A 14,930-nucleotide genomic window follows, 5' to 3' on the forward strand; every position below is an offset into this window, starting at 1 on the left:
CCCGACCTCACAATTGAGAACCGGAGGATATTCAGGGACAATTCAGAGATCCGGAACCACTAATCATTCCTCCTGAACCACAACTCACTCATCCAGAGATTGTCGAGGAAGAAACCATTAAATCAGAATCCTCTAGTGATTCAGATTCAACAAATTCAATCATGGAAAATCTGGAACCTCTAAGTATGGAAGACCGAATGAGGGCTAAACGTACTGGCCAAGGTCACGCAATTACTCAACCAGACATTAATGAGGCAGATTATGAAATCAAAGGACAAATCCTACACATGGTAACTAATCAATGCCAATTTAGTGGTGCGCCGAAGGAAGATCTAAACGAACATCTTCGTACCTTTAATAGGATCTGTACTCTATTCAAAATCAGAGAAGTTGAGGATGAACAGATCTATCTCATGTTATTTCCCTGGACTTTAAAGGGAGAAGCCAAAGATTGGTTAGAATCGTTACCTGAAGGGGCGATTGATACATGGGATGTCTTCGTTGAAAAATTTCTTAAACAATTCTTTCTGGCATCTAAAGCTGTGAGACTTCAAGGAGAAATTGTTACGTTCACACAAAAGCCAAATGAAACTCTATATGAGGCATGGACAAGATTTGGAAAGTTGTTGAGAGGATGTCCTCAACATGGTTTAGACACTTATCAAATAGTACAAATATTCTATCAAGAATGCGACATTACTACACGAAAAGACATCGATATAGCAGCTGGTGGTTCCATTATGAAGAAAACCGCAACCGAAGCTTACAAACTTATTGATAACACAGCCTCCCACTCACATGAGTGGCACCAAGAAAAAGACAGCGTTAGATCATCTAAAGCGGCTAGAGCCGATTCTAGCCATGACTTTGATTCCATTTCCGCAAAGTTAGATGCTTTCGCGAGACGAATGGAAAAGATGACTAAGGATAGTCAAGCAATACACATTAGTTATGAGCAGTGTGGAGGACCACATTTGACAAAATATTGTCTCAGTATTGAACAACAATGGAACAAAGAGATAATGTTTCATACATGAACCAAAGGCCTGGAAATAATTATCAGAATAATTATCAACCGCCAAAACCAAACTACAATCAAAATCAGAATTATAACTGAAATATTCCATACAACAACCAACAAGGTCCTAGCAATCAACAAGTATCAAATAATACTTACAATCAGTAAAGACCTATTTTTCCAAATAAACCACCACAAACCGATGATAAAAAGCCAAATTTAGAAGATATGATGTCGAAGCTAGTTGAATCTCAAACTCAATTTTTCACATCTCAGAAACAAACTAATGAACAAAATGCTAAAGCATTTAGAAATCAACAAGCTTCAATCCAAAATCTTGAACAAGAAGTGAGCAACCTAGCAAGGTTAATAGGAGAAAGAAAACTGGGGAGTTTACCTAGCAATACAAATGCTAACCCTCGAAATGAAAAAGCTAAAGCCATTACCACAAGAAATGGTATTACACTTAAACCACCTGAAATGCCTGTAATTTCTGATGACTCTATTCCTACTACACAAGTACCACAACCTGAGTAAGAGAAGGAAATAGAACCGGTAGTTGAAAAGGTTAATGAAGATAACACAGTTAAGGCTAAACCTTATGTTAAACCATACCAACCACCACTTCCTTACCCGAGTAAAATGAGAAAAGAAAGACTTGAAGCCGAGCAATCCAAATTCTTGGATATGTTTAAACAAATAAATGTCAACCTTCCTTTCATTGATGTGATTTCAGGAATGCCAAGATATGCTAAATTCCTGAAAGATCTAATCACAAATAGAAAGAAAATGGAAGAACTCTCGGCTGTTACTATGAATGCTAATTGTTCTGCAGTGCTGCTGAATAAGATACCAGAAAAACTCTCAGATCCAGGAAATTTCACAATTCCATGTTTTCTGGGTAGTCTTAGTTCAATAGAAGCATTGGCAGACTTAGGTGCTAGTATAAATTTAATGTCGTATTCACTATACGCTAAACTAGACTTCGGAGAATTGAAACCAACACGAATAAGCATACAACTAGCCGATCGATCAGTAAAATATCCTAGAGGGATAATGGAGAACATGCTAGTTAAAGTTGGTACTTTAGTATTTCCAGTAGATATTGTTATTCTGGACATGGAAAAAGAATCTCGAGTTCCTCTCATATTAGGAAGACCATTATTAAACACGGCTAAAGCAATAATAGACGTGTTTGGTAAGAAACTGACCCTAAGTATAGAGGACGAGAGTGTTACCTTTTCTGTTGATAGAGCCATGCAACAACCGCAATCTGCAGATGATACATGTTATTATATTCAAACTATAGATTCACATGCAGAATTGTTACAAGAATTTCCAGAATTACAAGGAACAGGAGAATGTTCTTTAGGAGAAGGAACTGAACCAATTGATGAAGCTGAAATGTTAGCCGCACTCATGGCTAATGAATACGAACCAACAACAGAAGAACTTCAAATGTTAAAAGAGGAAGACAGAGATCGATACAAATCATTGATAGAAGAACCATCGATATTAGAGTTAAAGCCACTTCCAACCTATTTGGAATACGCTTATTTATATGGTGAATCTGAATTACCTGTAATAATATCATCTTCTCTTACAGAAAATGAAAAATCTCAACTCATTTCTGTGCTAAAAGCTCATAAACCAGCTATTGCATGGAAGATTCATGACATTAAAGGCATAAGTCCTTCGTATTGCACACATAAAATCCTTATGGAAGAAGGTCATAAAACATATGTGCAAAGCCAACGAAGACTAAATCCTAATATGCAAAATGTTGTTAAGAAAGAAATAATTAAACTGCTAGATGCAGGTTTAATTTATCCAATCTCTGATAGTCCATGGGTAAGCCCAGTTCAATGTGTACCTAAGAAAGGTGGCATGACTGTCATTACAAATGAAAAAGATGAGCTTATTCCTACTAGGACTGTAACAGGATGGCGTGTTTATATTGATTATAGAAAATTAAATGACGCCACCAGAAAAGATCACTTTTCCTTACTTTTCATTGATCAAATGTTGGAAAGGTTAGCCGAGAATAGTTACTATTGTTTTCTTGACGGTTTCTCCAGATACTTTCAAATTCCAATCGCACCCGAGGATCAAGAGAAAACCACGTTCACGTGCCCTTATGGTACTTTTGCTTACAAACGCATGCCATTTGGACTTTGCAACGCCCCTGCAACCTTTCAAAGGTGCATGATGGCGATTTTCCACGACATGATAGAAGAATGCATGGAAGTTTTCATGGATGACTTTTCAGTCTTCGGTGATAATTTTGAAACATGTCTAGTTAATCTTGAACGAATGCTTATTAGATGCGAGCAATCAAATCTAGTACTTAATTGGGAGAAATGCCATTTCATGGTTAGAGAAGGCATCGTTCTTGCTCATAAAATTTCAAAGGAAGGAATTGAAGTGGATAGAGCTAAAGTAGATGTAATTGTTAAACTTCCACATCCCACCAATGTTAGAGGAGTTAGGAGTTTTCTAGGGCATGCTGGTTTTTACCGACGTTTCATAAAAGACTTTTCTAAAATTGCCACTCCTATGAGTAAACTCCTAGAAAAGGATGCTCCATTCATCTTTTCGGATGAATGCATAAAATCTTTTAATATTCTTAAAGAAAAACTCACTAATGCGCCGATCATGATAACTGCAAATTGGAATCTATCATTTGAACTCATGTGCGATGCAAGTGATTTTGCAATGGGAGCCATTTTAGGACAAAGGATTGAAAAACGATTTCAACCTATTTATTATGCTAGTAAGACGCTACAAGGAGCACAAACAAATTACATAACTACTGAAAAAGAACTCCTTGCTATTGTCTTTGCTTTTGACAAATTTCGTTCATATCTCGTTCTAGCTAAAATGGTGGTCTATACCGACCATTCTGATCTTAGATATCTATTTTTGAAACAAGATGCCAAACCACGATTAATCCGTTAGATCTTACTCTTACAAGAGTTCGATATTGAGATCCGAGACAAAAAGGGAGCAGAAAATCTCGCAGCTGATGATCTTTCTCGTCTTGAAAATCCTGAATTAGAAGTTCTAAATGAATCGGCTATACAAGATAACTTTCCTGATGAATATCTATTGAAGATAGATTATAATGAAATTCCATGGTTTGCAGACTATGTAAACTACTTAGTATATGGATTCCTGGAAAAAGGGTTGTCGTACCAAAAACGAAAGAAATTCTTTAGTGATATAAAACACTATTTTTGGGAAGATCCACATTTGTTTAAAAGTTGTCCCGATGGAATAATACGCCGATGCGTATTCGGAGATGAAGCTAGCCAAATCTTAAACCATTGTCACACAGGACCAACATGAGGGCATTATGGGCCACAACTTACAGCAAGGAAAGTCTACGATACTGGATTTTATTGGCCTATAATTTTCAAAGACGCACACCTTCTTTGTAAATTCTGTGATGCATGTCAAAGGGCCGGAAAAATAAGTCAACGTGATGAAATGCCACAAAATGTCATTCAAGTATGTGAAGTATTTGACATTTGGGGTATTGACTTTATGGGTCCATTTCCAAAATCTCATAATAATCTCTATATTCTCGTAGCCATTGATTATGTATCTAAATGGGCGGAAGCACAAGCTCTCCCAACTAACAATGCACGAGTTGTAGTCAACTTCTTAAAACATCTTTTTGCAAGGTTCGGAACACCGAAAGCTTTAATAAAAGATCGGGGTACTCATTTTTGTAATAATCAACTTGAGAAAGTTCTCAAAAGATATGGAGTAACTCATAAAATCTCAACCGCTTATCATCCACAAACAAGTGGACAAGTTGAAAATACCAACCTAGCTTTAAAATGTATTCTAGAGAGAACTGTAGGATCAAATTCAAAGGAATGGTCCATAAAATTGGAGGATGCACTCTGAGCTTTTAGAACGGCCTACAAAACTTCAATTGGAACCACACCTTTTAAACTTGTTTACGGAAAAGCATGTCACCTTCCAGTAAAAATCGAGCACAAAGCATTTTGGGCTTTGAATACATGTAATCTTGATTTGCATGAAGCCGAACGTCTTCGATTAAGTCAACTAAATGAATTAGAAGAATTAAGACATGATGCATATGAAAATTCGTTAATCTATAAGGAAAGAACGAAGAAATGGCATGATAAAAGAATCAGAAGTTCAAAAGAATTCAAGGAAGGAGACAGAGTTCTTCTTTTCAATTCACAATTCAAGCTATTTCCTGGAAAATTGAAATTAAGATGGTCTGGACCATTAATAGTCAAAAGAGTTTTCCCGTACGGAACAATAGAGTTAATAAATTCAAATGGGATTGAATTTAAGGTTAATGGTCATAGAGTTAAACATTACATAGATAATCCAATGAAAGTTGAAGATGAAGTTAATCACAATTTCGATACAACAGCTAACTAAGTGTGGGAAGATTCGAATCTTTTAAGGGTAATATGAATTTCTGTTAGAGTTAGATGTTCTGTTTTCGTGTAGTTCTCGAAAATGGAATCCGAATGGTCTTTCCCTAGCAGACCCTAAAGAACTAGTCTTCTCTCTCCATTCTGAATTTTTATTTCTTTTAGGTTTTACGAGATAAAGAATTCCTTTGATCTGAACCATGGTCTACTACTACACGCTATGATTACTAAACGTAATAATAACACCTTCCCGAGTGAACTAGTATCATTCATAAGAGGAAAAGTGGACGAAGTGAGGAAAGAACTCAGGAAGAATCATAATAAGATACATTTTGGTAAAGGAAAATCAAAATCCGCAACAAAAAGAAGAGCACGACACCTTGAAAGATGTCATAAATGCGGAAAATGGTCACACGAAGGTAAATGTTCGAACAATCAAACATATTCAAATACCGAATTTGTTACTCTATGCAGAGAAGGACCGTTCATATGTTTAGAAGAAAAGTTATTGAAAAATCGAGGTTACGCTTATGTAGCTATGGAAAACCAAATCACATGACTCTCATATGAGTCGGCTAAAGCAGGTCTCTAAGAATTCTATCTCACAGGTAGGTATGTACAGTTTTTTTTATTTTTTTTATTTTATTGCTTTTAACCTTTTGATAATAAACGCTGAATCGTTAGCTATAAAGTATTAAATTGATATTCAAAAAAATTAGGTATGCGAAACCGAAATTATCGATATCATACAAAAATTTAATTCATCACTGCGAAATTTACCGTTTATTCATAAGGTATAAATATCTTTAATCAATCAATCCAAAATATTTCAGAAATTCTTCAGGAGTAAAACTAGGTAAATAGCCGAAATTACTTTACCCAAAAGAGGGACATATATTTTTGTTAATATTTGATTAATTAAAGTGAGATAAAAGACCGAAAAAAAATTTATTTTATTTTCGCCTTGTTTTTAAAATTAATATATATAATTATAATATTTTAAATGAAAGTTTGTAAAATTACTATATATAAATATTATTAATATAAAATTATTTGCATTATAAGTTTGGTGTGAATTTAAAAACAAAAATATACTTTATTTCATTAAGTTAAAATTTTGATATTTAAAATTCGTCGTAAGTTGAAAACTAGGTCGTTGAACCGAAATTGTTTTACCCAAGGGCGGGACGAGAAATTTTATTATCATTATTTTTAATTTTATTGATCTAAAGTATGCCAAAAAAAATCCAAAAATCTTAGCTTTTAAAACAACGCTTTAAAAAGACAAATTTTTAAAATTTTGTCGACAGACAAACTAGGTCAACGTACCGAAACGCCCTCAATATAAAAAGAAACAAATTTTTAAAATTTAATCAATTTTTGTTTTATAAGTAAAAGGTTTTTATAAAAAATAAAAAAAAGTCAGGACCCCATGCGATCGCATGGGATATACCCTACACAACCATGCGATCGCATGGCACAAAAATACTGGGCAGATTAAAAAAGCAGTCGACTGGTTCTGTCTCCTCACACTTCACACACACATACACGAAAACTCTCCCAAACACCCTCAAAAATTCGCAATTTTTCACCAAAATGCGCCAAATTTCGTGCTACAAATCACTCTAAACATGCCTTTTCTTGGAATTGGAAGGAAGAAGGAATCAAAATTCACTCCTAAACTCTTTAAATTCGAATTATAGTGTTCTTGAGCAAATTTTTACCTAATTTGATTTTGATAATTTCTAGTGTAATTAGAGTTAAATTGTTAGTATATTATGCATGTATAACCTAGATTGATGCTATTTAACATGATTTGAAGCCTTAAACTTCAAAATTTTTAGAAATCTAGGGTTTGTGTTCTTGAGCAATTTGGGGCTTTTTGATATAAATAAGTTATGGTTGGTTTTTGTTATGAATTATTGCTAAATTAAGTAGTGTAACATGTTTAGGTTGCTAAATGATCCAAACTTTGATCCTAAACATGATTTTTGAGCATCAAAGTGGACTTTTTTAAGTCTAAAATTCATAAATTTGATTAATTTGATATGAATGCCATTTGAAACTTGTTTAATTGTTAGTAATGGTTATTTAAACATGTTATTTGAGTTGAATGCTTATGAACAATGTATGCATTTTCATATGTGCTTATTTGAAAAATTGTAGAATTGATTAAAATTATGAAAATGTGTATAAGTTTGATGATGATTAAACATGTCTTTATAATTATGTTAATTTGTTATTTTGCTAACACTAATGCATATTTGGATGCACAAATTTTGTGTTTAATGTGTTTTGCATAGAAATATCAATACTGATGGTGCATCATCATCGTCTAGGCAACCTAATCCGAAACCACAGCCAGAGATGCAATATCACGAACCGGAACAACAACCTGAACAACAACAACATTATGATCAACACGTGCCACACTATGAGCCGGAGCCACAATTTTTTACCGCCTACATAATATTTCCCGTTCACCATGTAATAGAACACTCAAGAATTCATGAACAGGAGTTACACCCCAATTTAAGGTTTGATAGAAGTTGGAGAGATTACCCGATGTACCAAAGTAACAAATTTAAGCTTTGGACCAAAAATGTAGAATTACCAAGGGTAATAGATTCGGAGCCTTTGATAAGGGTCAACCTAGCTAACTCAGTTAGGCAGCATCTAATCCAAAGGTATGCTAGCTCTTCTTTTACTGATTGAGAACGTTTATTTACCACTCGTAGGCCTGTATATAAGGAGTGGTGTGTTGAGCTAATGAGTACTATAGCCTTAAATAAGGATGTAGATAGGTTAGACGATAAGACTTTTCTTAGATTTTTACTTGGAGGTAGGATGTACAGGATGTCTATTATAGACATGGCTAGAGCTTTACAGATTTACACTCCCACTGAATTATTATCACCTGATTGTACAGCTTTAATTTATCACGGTGAGAGGGTAGATAGAGATTTTGACGCTAACGCCGTATGGAAGCGTATGTTAAATTTTAATGTGTTTACATGGGCAGGAAGACACTCTTATTTAGATATTAACAAAGCAGAGCTTCGTATAATACATAGATTTTTAGCTAACTCGATTACACAAAGAGGTAAAAACAAGGAGAAAATGACTCTAAACGATTTATTCTACCTTAAGTGCATTCGAGACACTAGAGGCTTTGTTAATATTCCCTACTGTTGTAACAGATGGAAACTCGGGCTAGTAGTAAGTGGACTATTTTGCCCTTAGGGTTTTATTATGTGTTTTATATGCTTTTATTTTAATTATGTGAATAGTGTTATTTTATTAATTGGTTAAGACCAGTTTGTGACAAGGGTTACAGAACAGGTTTGTTTATTTAATTTGGACTCCGTTAGGGCCACCTAACGAGGTACGAAAGATATCAGATAACTGATAAATACTCTTGTGTTGTACAGTGTGGGAATTAAACCCAATTAAGTGACTAGTGTGCTGTATTTTCTTCCCATTTCTAGAAAATTAACCAAAAACACCGTACCTTCATCCCTCCTATCTACGAACCTTAATCCTTAAACATTGATCTTGAGCTCAAATTGGTGTTAGAATCGTATTTGTTATCGTTTACTGAGTCTATCAAGGTAAGTAACATGTGTTTTTGTGTTCAATTCGTTGTTAAATTCATGGTTTTGTGTGATTTTGTAAAAAGCTTGAATTTGTGTCAAAACAAGTGATTTAAGTGTTGTTATGGTCAAATTGTTGTGGGTTTTGAGTCTATAACAAGTAGTGAACAAGTTGTGGTTGATTTTGGTGTTTTGAAATGAGCTCTAGATCGAGATTTGAGGATTTCATCGTGAAGTCCGTAGCCTTTGTTCAGTTTCTGAGGAAGATGAACACAGTCAGCCGACTGTCGATCGACAGTCGACCGACTGAGGGTGAACCGACCGATTGTTGAGTGAACCGACCTACTGAGATTTACCTTCGGTCGATTGATGTAATACCAAGTGAATCGACCGACTGGTAAGGTCAGTCGACCGGTTGTGTCGACAGTCGACCGACTGTCAGTGTAAGTCGACCGGCTGAGTATCCAGGGCAGAATGTTTTACCAAAGTGCCTTTTTCTAGCCGTTATGCTGCCCGTTTGTATTTTGGTGTTCAGGATGTAAATTTTGAAAGTGCATAAGTGTTAGGTGGACTTTAGCGGCGATTTTTGTGACTGCTTTCTCTACTGTGTTGTTTTGCATTAACAGACAGAAACTAACTTGATTTGCCTTATGTTCAGGTGATAAGGATAAGGAAGCCGCTCAGTGATAGATTATCTGAGCTAGTTGCTGGTATTCGGTGAGTGGGTCTATCTACGGATAGAGTTTAAGTAGCATATCATGCTACTGTGGTTGACTCTTTTACCATGCATAGTGTAGGAATTGCCATGATAGAATAATATCGTTTGCCTGATGTTGTATGTGAATTTTGTGTACACTGTGTGAATGGCACCAGTCGGGCCTAGGGAGACTGGGGACTCGAGACCGTGCCTAGGAGAGGTTAGAGTCCTTATGAGGTCAACTGTGCCTAGGGGAGGTTGGGTCCATAGGCTACTAATTGTGGAGTATAGTGTGAACGATGCACCCCCTGCATCTGGATAACTATACTATGAATTGAGTAGCAGGGACTATCGGTAGACTCAGGCCCGATCAGCTGAGAGTCGTGTGCTCGTACAAGCCGCCGATCTTTGTATTGTCTTATTGTATGCTAGTTGGTAGTTAGCAAGTATTGTTGTTAGTATATAGCTTGTGTGTGGCTTAAGCTATATCTATTAGATAGATTCCATTCACTTAGCGGTGCGCTAATCCCCCACATATTCTCCCCTTGCAGGTTTAGGTACTGCTGGTCGGGTTGGGTACTGATGTAGAAGATATGTTTGACAACCTTACTCTGATGTGGACTTTTGTTTAAATCATATTTTGTAATAACGTAACCCCGTTGTGTAAACTTAAACTTAATTACTCAGATTAATGTAATGACGTGACCTATACTCTGTTTATTAATAAAGTCTTCCGCTGTGTTTTAAAAAAAATGGCCGGTGTTACAAGTTGGTATCAGAGCAAGGTTTGGCAGCAAATACGTGCGCGTATTTTGTTCCCAAACCCCGAGGCAAGTCAAACATGTCTGTGGGAGTGGGGGCTAAGTGAATATAGGATATATGTGTGTTAGTTGTGATTGAACTAACTGATATCCACTAAGCTTTTGTGTGAGCTGTTTTTGTAGCACAGGTATGGCTGATAGAAACGCAACTGGCCCATCCAACCCCGGAACATTCAGAGCACCAGAAGAGTGTGTTGAGTCTGATGATGATCAGAATAGTTACATCCTTCAATTAGAAAGCAAGCTAAAAGAGGTTGAAGACAAAATTAATGAGCTTGAATTGGCAAGGCATTCTGGAAATGATGATACACCACCTGGATTCCCAACCGCGCAATCCCAAACGATACCTAATGTGCATCAGAACCAGTTTCAGAATCAAATACCTAACCAATACTATATGCCACCGCAAAATACTTTTACTTACCAAAATCCCATAATGATGAACCCATACCAAATGCAAATGTTTCAACAACCTTACATGCAACCACCTAAAAGGTGTACTTATAAGAACTTCCATGATTGCAAACCCTCTAAGTTTTCTGGAAGTACTGATCCGACTGTAACTCTCAATTGGTTACGAGAAATTGAAAGGGTATTTGAAGCGTGCTAGTGTGAACTCGAGCTGAAAGTGACATATGCTAGTCGATTGTTGAAAGGTAGGGCTATGATTTGGTGGAATTCTTTGATATCCAGTATATCGAAAGAACAAGTGAGTATGATCACATGTGAGTAGTTTCATGGGAAGGTGTGTGAACAGTATTGTAATCCATTTGATATGAACCGAATCAAGACTGAGTTTCTTGAAATGAAGATGACAACTCAAATGATGATCGACGAGGTAGTAGAGAAGTATATGGATAAACTAAGGTTTGTACAACAGTGGGTGCCAGACGAAGCGTCTCGTATACAGTGATGTTATGCGAGGTGTATATGAAATAGCTATATTTTTGCTAGGAAATACTATTAAATACGATACAATTTTACACAAGATATTTATATATTTATAGAATGGATATACCTAAACCTTGCTACAACACTTATAGGCAGTATACCTGATCGTACAGTAGTGTAGTTTTTAGTAAGTCCGGTTCGTTCCACAGGGAAATCTTTAAATAAAGCTTAACGCTATATTAGTTTAAATTATAAAAATACAAATATATATATAAGTAATATTATTATTATAAAAGGGGGTTTTTACCGTTTAATGATCGGTTTGTCGATTTTTAAAACTTTAGTCGCAGTTAAAACCTAATGTAAAAATATATAAAAATAAATACAACTTAATTTAAAACGTAGATTAAATAATGATAATGAAATTGCGATAAATGAAATTGCGATAAAATAAAATTTCGATAATTAAAAAGTACGATAATTAAAAGTGCAATTAAATACGATGACAATAAATAAAAGTGCGATAATTAGAAGTGCAATTAAATATGAAAATAAAGGAATTATGCTTATTTAAACTTCCGTAATCATGATGTTTGACGTGTTGATTTTTAGTTTTATGCCCATGGGTTAATTGTCCTTTGTCCTGGATTATTTAATATGTCCGTCTGGTTTTTATCCATAACAGTCCATCAGTCATAAATATAAAGTGCGAGTGTCCTCGTCAAATTATCCTTATACCCGAAGTCAAATATTCCAACTAATTGGGGACTTAAACTGTAACAAGGTCTTAATACTTTGTTTAATAATTACACCAGGATATTGACTGCGTGTAACCCAAGGTTTTAATACTTTGTTATCAATTATGTCAAGTGTCCTTGTACATAATTTCACTCCTGTTTTAATAATTCCGTATAAATATCCCGCCCATCGTGTCCGATTGAGTGTATATGGTTATTTATAGGTACGTCCAATTGTAAATCTTTATATTAAAATTAACAAACTATCATTTAGTTAAACAAATATAAAGCCCATTAATAGCCCATAGTCTAATTTCCACAAGTGTCGTTCTTTTGTCCAAACCCCAATTATGGTACAAAGCCCAATTACCCAATTTTAGTAATTAGCCCAACATCATGATTACTTCGTTTTAAATAAGCATAATAATAACTTAGCTACGAGACATTAATGTAAAAAGGTTGAACATAACTTACAATGATTAAAAATAGCGTAGCGTTACACTGACAGAATTTCGACTTACACCCTTACAACATTCGCTAACATACCCTTATTATTGGAAATTAAAATTAAAATTAAAATTATAATATATATATATATATATATATATATATATATATATATATATATATATATATATATATATATATATATATATATATATATATATATATATATATATATATATATATATATATATATATATATATACGTTGAGAGAGTTGGATGGATGGGTTAAACTGAACCAAACACGCGAATTTATAGGCCTGTGAGCTGGAAAAGGAGCTCATGCGATCGCATGAAGATTACTCTTCAAGGCCATGCGATCGCATGGCCAGCTGGGGAGGCTCACATGCTCTTGTTTTTTCTGCCGACGGTTTTTATAATATAATATAATATATATATTAATTTTAAGAATTAATTATATATTATATTATATTCATGTGCATAGTTGACTTGTAATTTTTAGTCCGTTACGTCGAGCGTTGAGAGTTGACTCTGGTCCCGATTCCGGATTTTCGAACGTCCTTGCGTATAATTTAATATCTTGTACTTTACGTTTCGCGTCTTGTACTCTTGTAATTTTGAGACGTTTCTCATCAATAATTGGAGCCTCTTTGATTGTACTTTGTACTTTTGAGCTTTTTGGTCGTTTGCGTCTTCAATTCGTCGAATCTGTCTTTTGTCTTCACCTTTTATTATTTAAACGAATATCACTTGTAAATAGGACAATTGCAACTAAAAGCTTGTCTTTCTTGAGGGATAATGCTATGAAATATATGTTCGTTTTTAGCATTATCAAATATTCTCACACTTGAACGTTGCTTGTCCTCAAGCAATATAGTCTTGAAATATACTAGAATCACTTCTTTATTCTTCACACTTTGTACATCAGTGATTTCTATACGGCGGTATAAACAATGGTAGTAACGATGTGGTTTACAGTCCCACATGACTATAAAATTTAGATCCATTAGGAAAATTGGATCTTTATGAAAACATTTGATCTTTTGAAAATTAAATCTAGCTTTTACCCTAGATAAGTTTTTCGGAATAACCCTTCACCGGTGTTTGCAAATTCTTTTTGTGGGTTTGGTAGGTTTCATATTTGAAATTTTTAGCTCAAAACTTAAGGTTTTGTGTCACCCACTTGCTAACCTTGTATTGGGAAAGCAACACGTCCAATATACTTGTTCCGTATATTACCTTTCGGTAAACTACCGTCCGGTTGTAAAGGAAAGCGTTGAACAAGCAACTGTTAAGGCAATGTCCCGTGACATGCTTTTAATTATGGTCTATAACGAGTCGGACGCAATTACTATCCTTTGTAGGAGCAATAGTAAAGCTCACCCTTATAATTTTCCGGTCTGGCACAAGGTCCTGTCTTTGACCATGCTATGCAACCACCGTTCTTACGGTTAACACCCGATTTGGTTCAGGTGACCTAATGAATTCCAGGTGAATTCCTAGGATTTTACGTTCAATGGTAATGAACGCATTGAAAATGGGTTTTCAGAAAACAAATCGGTTTTAATTTTGATCAAAATATTTTCTCGTTCAAGCTCGAGTTTAGATATCATTGAATTCCATGAGTTTGAATTCTCAATCTTTAAGGTCAATCTCTAGGATTGAGTAATATTAGTCTTAAAAGCTGATTTTTGATCTTTTAAGGAGATTATCCTTTTCTGGGGATCTGATTCATTAGTCTTATCCAGCTAATTTGCACGGCGTCCTCCCCATTTTACAAGACAGATCCTCTCATGGTTAGGATAAGTCTGACCACTTGGCGACCCTGTTTGATGCTGAGGTCTGTGGATTTCCTGTTGATTTTAGTGATGACTTTTCTAGATTTTTCGTCAACCTACAGCTGGTCTGGACGACAACTTCATGGCCTAAATCAAGAAGCGCGTTTCTGTTTCGGAAGACTTTACTTCCTTTTAATAATGGAATTGATTCATCGTGTAGATCCATCTTTCTTTCAAATATATTACAGTAAATCGGGTAAAATTGATTAGATTAGCCCAAAGCAAAAGTATCTTCAATTATTTGTACAAAAATATGTGATATATGTTTTAAATAACTTGGTAAATTTTCCCACACTTGGTTTTTATTTTCCTTTTTATTGTCCTCTATTCCATTTTAAATGAATTGTAACATTTTGGTTTGTTTCTCAATTTATGTCCTTTACAAGGTAACAATAATTTCGGTGTTAACACCTAGTTTTATCGTTCATAAATATGTATAAATATGATT

General features: G+C 34.9%; 1 non-coding gene across 1 annotated transcript; it reads right to left on the bottom strand.

Moving 5' to 3' along the window:
* Positions 1 to 545: 545 nt before the first annotated feature.
* LOC139860635 (small nucleolar RNA R71) lies at positions 546 to 652 on the bottom strand. Its single transcript, XR_011763262.1, has one exon. It is a non-coding gene; the product is annotated as a small nucleolar RNA R71 (small nucleolar RNA).
* Between the last annotated feature and the right edge of the window lie 14,278 nt (positions 653 to 14,930).

Source organism: Rutidosis leptorrhynchoides, chromosome 7, assembly GCF_046630445.1.
Source record: "Rutidosis leptorrhynchoides isolate AG116_Rl617_1_P2 chromosome 7, CSIRO_AGI_Rlap_v1, whole genome shotgun sequence".
NCBI classification, from domain to species: Eukaryota; Viridiplantae; Streptophyta; class Magnoliopsida; order Asterales; family Asteraceae; genus Rutidosis; species Rutidosis leptorrhynchoides.